This window comes from Carlito syrichta, unplaced genomic scaffold (genome assembly GCF_000164805.1).
Source record: "Carlito syrichta isolate Samal-C Ts95f unplaced genomic scaffold, Tarsius_syrichta-2.0.1 Scaffold303278, whole genome shotgun sequence".
NCBI classification, from domain to species: Eukaryota; Metazoa; Chordata; class Mammalia; order Primates; family Tarsiidae; genus Carlito; species Carlito syrichta.
In genome coordinates, this window is record NW_007247374.1 from 146,324 (window position 1) to 152,446 (window position 6,123).

At 38.9% G+C, this 6,123-nt stretch overlaps 1 long non-coding RNA gene across 1 annotated transcript in view; it reads left to right on the forward strand.

Moving 5' to 3' along the window:
• The window catches only part of LOC110595653, a 75,021-nt gene extending 71,193 nt beyond the window's left edge, over window positions 1–3,828 (forward strand). Inside the window, exon 2 of the long non-coding RNA XR_002481969.1 lies at window positions 1,546–3,828. This is a non-coding gene — a long non-coding RNA (uncharacterized LOC110595653). The remainder of the gene's footprint in view (window positions 1–1,545) is intronic.
• Window positions 3,829–6,123: the final 2,295 nt, after the last annotated feature.

The window sequence follows — 6,123 nt, forward strand, 5'->3', positions numbered from 1 at the left end:
TTCATGCCTGTAATCCCAGCACTTTGGGAGGCTGAGGCAAGAGGACTGCCTGAGCCCACAGGCTCGAGACCAGCCTGGGCAACATGGCAAGACCTTGTCTCTACAATAAATTTTTAAAAATTAGCTGGGCGTGGTGGCATACGGCTGTAGTTCCAGCTACTTGGAAGGCTGAAGTGGAAGGATCTCCTGAGCCCAGCAGGTTGAGGCTGTGGTGACCATTAGTGTGCCACTGCACTCCAACCTGGGCGATGGAGTGAGATTCCGACTAAAAAAAAAACAGACATGAGCCATAGTGCCTGGCCTGCTTATGTTGCTTTTAATAATATCTGAAGAAAACATTCCTTTCTGTAGGGCCTCTGCCAGCATGACTCAATCTCGGAAAATCATTATAGACTATTCATCATTACGGCGTGATCATATTTCAATTATCCCCTGCGTAGTCTGGGTACATTACAATAACCATGAGTTCTCTCGCTGAGAGAAGTTCGTTAAAATCATAATGTGCATAAGACTTTTTAAAGTGTGTTGGAAAACAAGGGGGAAATACTGAAAACAACAACAACAGAATCTTTCAGAGGTTTCTGTAGCACAGATTCAGAAACCATGATCTTACCTTGAGTTAAAAGTGTCCTCTGAGGCAAAACCTAAAAGACTGTTTCCTTTCGACCCAAATGTGCCACATCATTACTAGCTAGATGCCCACCCTCACAATACATAAGATACCCATAAGCCCTGGTTAACAGTGCCAATATCTATGCTAATCATTTAAAGAATAGAGTTGATCATACTGTTTGTGGTCCAGTTGTGTTGATATGGGCACAGTCCCTAATCTATTGGAAAAAAGGAAAAGCATCATCCCCTGAAAATTTGTCCTAAAGAAGAAAAGTTAAAGAACAAATAGGTCTTTATATGCAAAGATGCTAATTATTGATGATAACAAAGAAGTCAAAGACCTACCTTTATAATCTGACGATAGTGAAATAGTTGAGAATGAAATACTGAGCATGGAGTGGGAAGGAATGAGAATGAAATGGAGTACTATGCAGCCAATAAGTGCACATTTAGATAAGAAATGGAAAGAAGCATGGGAAGAAAATAATTGGTGTGCCAAGGTGATTGAATTGTAAGTGATTCATCTGCATAGCAGCATCTTTTGCACAATATTGCATATAAAATAAATAAAACTTGGGACGAAGCAGAAAACACCTAAGTGAGACATTTTTCCATGCTAGCCAGGCAAAAGAGTCAATGATGTTTGGGATCCTTCCACGCTCTTCCTTACTCCTTCAAAGCAGCCTGTAATCTTGGCCCAGATGGAGGGACTATGCATGTTCCTCCTCCTGCGAAGACTCTGCTGTGGGTTTAAAGAACAAAACCACAAACTTTTCAGTCCTCTTTGGTAACAAATCCAAAGTTCATTTGAACCTTTTGTTCACATGGCTTTTCCATGACAAGTATTGTGCACAAAAATCTTGCAGACAGAAAATAATGCATTTTTTCTCTTCCCCCTACCCTTTCTCTCTCTCCTCCCTCTCCTTTCTGCAGTTCTGCTAAGCCAATATTCTCTAGAATGAGCACAAAACAAATCGAATAACAGCTAAACAAATCGAATAACAGCTTTTGTACATCAACATCAAGAAGAAAGACGCTTGAGAGAGATGGAAAAATAGAGATGGGTATGGGCAAGAGTGGAACATTCACTTGTCAAAGCACCTTCTAAATCTAGATCGGCAGTGATTTTCCGGAAAGAGATGTGATCATGAACTGAACACCAGCTCACTGGAAACTGTCATTGGATGAGATCAGATAACATTCATGAAAAAAAAATCACATTCAGGAAATACTTTAAGGAAGAGGAATATAAATGTTCTAGAATTAATATGTAAAATATATATGTACTGAGGTTTGTAAACTGTCCTTTTTTAATCACACTGAAGACAAAAAGCTTTAATCGTTCAACAGAATTTTTTTTAAAAGGCAGTTCTAAATTATTCCTATCTCAATAACCAAGAGGCTGGTCAAGCATCATTGATTAAGGAAGCGTCTTAGAAAATGCCTCTGAATGTTTTCATAGGAGTCGTGAGCTTTGGTTCTTTATCTCTACCATTCATTTATTTCACTGTGTAATTATTTACAACCACTCAGTTATTAAGAGATGTAACACTTCAAACTTTTTACCGAGTCTGTGTTCAGTTTAATCTGTCCGTACAAGTTATTACTGACAAAGTGTTTCTGACATATACGATTAGGCCATCAAGCTGTATATTACAGGAAGTACATCTTTACATTATAGGTTCCCAAGCAACATAGATTTCCCTTATCTTTCAGGAAACAGCATCAAGGAACTTTGAAAAATGTAGAAATCTCATTTTTACCTTGAATGCTCACATGTAATATATAGGTTACTATCAAATAAATACTTTTTTCTAATTCTCCCTAGTATATGCATAGGAATTTAATATACTTTATAAATAAGTATATAAAATATCTCCTATTTTTTCTATTTCTTTGCCATACATGTTATCAGAAATCCATATTTTTTTCATTTCCTTTGCTGACAGGCACTTATTTTTGTTTTAAAAAAACGTTTCATTAAACATATTTCTAAATGATAGTAAGTGGTACTGACAAAATAAATAATAATTTAATAGCCTTAGAAATAAATGACTATATACTTATACAGGTCGAAGAAACTCAGTAGGGATAAGTAACTGTTTTATTTACTAATGTTGGTTTCAAAAGCACTCAGATTCTTTTTAGTAGGCTGACATCTAAAAGTAGTTGCAACTCACCAGTTGTCTTCAACAACCCTTTGCTCCCAGGCTTCCCCCACCATCACCCTCACCACACACCCTGCCAATATCCACAACAGAAAAATATTTAATATTGAAATAGCCAATTGCCCAAGAATAAACAGAAGCTAAAATGTACATGCAAGGATATTTAGTGGAAGCCAAACCACATTCCATACCTGAGCAGAAAACATGGACATAGCGAATGCTTTTATTCATAGATTCAGAATTAAGATCAAATTAACACATATCACTGGATATTCAATGGAGGATAACACGAGAATTGATACAGATCAGAGTCAACTTCTCTTACCTTCCCTCTATTAGAATCACATACCTATTTTAGCCAAATGTTTCTGGCACTAGCCATCTTTTCACCGTAAACAGGATTATGTTTTAAATGGTTCCGAAAGAACCAAATTAAGGGAACACTTAGTATCTGTAACTAAAGTATTAGTCACTCTGGAGATTATGTGTTGCTTTAAGTATTCACTCCCCGCTGCATTCATTACACCCTACTTACTAAATTTAATTACACACAACTTTTCAAGAATTCATCTTTCATTGAAAGGGGGGTACCTCTCTACATTATATACAATAAAAACAAAAGGTATTGACTTTCTCTAATCCATGTAAATTACAAATTTCACTGGGAGTCCTACATCACTAACAGTGGTGTAAACAAAGATTAAAAAGTACTTCCTATCCACATACAAATGTTTTTTAAAAGTTTTTGCCATAAAACCTAAGTGTAATTTAGCATACCACAGTGCTCTGAAGATGGGTCATTGATGATGTACCATTTGTACATAGGTAATACACATGTAAATCACTAAATATTACTTAAGTATAAGAAGTATGTTTTTATCTTTTTTAAAAACAGAAAAAGTGACTCCCTTTCTCATTCTGTTCTGTTGTATTGCGTCCAAAAGTTGTGTGTAATTTTTTTAAGGCCCAGGAAATGTAAAGAAATTTGTTGGAATATCCGAATTTCTGTAAAAAAATAAAAATAAAAATAAGATTTTGTTACTTAAAAGAATGCTTGATGGTGTCGTACACATTTGGTGCATTGTTTCTGTCTTTGTCCAGTGATCCAGTGACAGCTGACAGTTTGATTGAAGTAATTATCTCAGAAAATCTCCTTGCTTGGATTCCATAATGTGTGCCAACAGCAGACCCTCATGCAGAAGGCACGGTTAACATCTTCAAAGCCTCTTCTAGCCAAATGTAGGTATACCTCAAGCTAATTCTCCAGGGGAAAGAAATTGATAACTAAATAAACAGCTGAACTGCTCAAGTAAAACTTGACCTGAAATATCCAATTGCCCAATCTCCACTTTGCAACTTGAAATAGTCACCTCTTCTCCAGACATGAGCAACCCTTTTGTGAGATTTCTTTTTTTTTTTGAGTTGAAGTCTCACTCTGTCACCCAGGTTGGATTGCAGTGGCACACTCACAGCCACCACAGCCTTGACCCGCTGGGCTCAGGCAATCCTTAGCCTCATCATTCCAAGAAGCTGGAACTACAGGCACACACCTCCACACCAGACTAATTTTTTTTTGTAGAGATGAGGTCTCGCCAAGTTGCCCAGGCTGGTTTCGAACATGTGGGCTCAGGTAATTCTCTCACCTCGGCCTCCCAAAGTGCTGGAATTACAAGTGTGAGCCACCACTCTCAGCCCTTTTGTGATATTTCATACTGGATATATATTGTCTAGATGAGCTCCAATCTTAGATTTTTGATTACTATATGAGTCTGAACAACTCTAAGCCTCAGTATTCTTGTCTAAAAATGGATATAAATAATAATATCCAGGCTCAAAACATTGTTGTGAGAATATAAATTAAATTATAGGTTTGTGCTTGACAGGTAGGAAATATTTAATGAATGTTATTTAATTCCTTCTCTTCCTAATATAATCAAGACATTGAAAGAAGAAAAGAAACATAGAATATAAAGGCTCTGCTCTCAGGCCAGGTGCAGTGGCTTATGCCTATAATCCCAGCACTTTGGGAGGCTGAGGTGGAAGGATTGCTTGAGTCCAGACAGTCAAGACCAACCTAGGAAACATAGCAAGATCTGGTCTCTACAAAAAAAAAAAAAAAAGTTGTTTTTAATTAGCCGGGCATTGTGGCATGCGCCTGTAGTCCCAGCTACTCTAGAGGCTAAGGCAAAAGGATGGCCTAAGTTCAGGAGGTTGAGGCTATAGTGAACTATGATTGTGCCACTGCATTGCATTCCAGCCTGGGCAACAGAGCAAGACCCCAACTCAAAAAAAAAAAATCTCAGCTGGGCACAGTGGCTCATGCCTATAATCCCAGTACTTTGGGAGACTGAGGATTGCCTGAGCTAAGGGGTTCGAGACCAGCCTGGGCAACTTGGTGAGACCTCATCTCTACAATATATCAAGAAAAATTAGCTGAGTATGGTGGCGCACAGCTGTAGTTCCAACTACTTGAAAGGCTGAAGTGGAAGTGGAAGGATCACCTGAGCCCAGCAGTTGGAGGCTGCAGTGGCCATGAGTGTGCCTGGATGACAGAGTGAGAATCCAACTCAAAAAAAGAAAACAAAACAACAACAACAAAAAAAAAACCTCTGCTCTCAAAATACTGAAGATAAAGTGACATTTATGAGCAAGGACTGAAAACTCAAATGTGTACAGGGGTCAGCCAGATAGATAAGTAAATTAACAATGTAAGCTCAACTGGGAAGTAATAGGGAATAATGGGAACTATGGAGTCCTGAAGAGAATAGGTCCTGTCTAAAGGAAATAAGTAGCCAATACTCAGCTCTTATCATTCAACAGGTATGTATTGAGTCCCTATGACATGCCAAGAACCGTTCTAAACCCTGAGAAGATAGCGGTGAACCATACGAAAAGGTTCCTGCTCTCATAGGTCTTATGTTCTAATAGAGGGGATGACGGACATAAACAGGAAGATGTCAGCTAATAATAGGTGCCCTAACGAGAATCAAAACATGACAATATGATAGAAAAATGGAGAGGCCAGTCTTTTCATAGAGGTCTTCCAGCAAATCATAAAATTAACCGGGCGTGGTGGTGCACACCTGTAGTTCCAGCTACTTGAAAGGCTGAGGTAGGACCGGGCTCGGTGGCTCAGCCTGTAATCCCGTGCTTTGGGAGGCCGAGGTGAGGGAATTGCTTGAGCCCGCAGGTTCGAGACCCGCCTGGGCAACTTGTCGAGACCTCATCTCTACAATAAATCAAAAAAATTAGCCGGACATTGTAGCACGCACCTGTAGTTCCAGCAACTTGGAAGGCGGAGGCGGAAGGATCGCCAGAGCCCAGCAGGTCGAGGCTGCGGTGG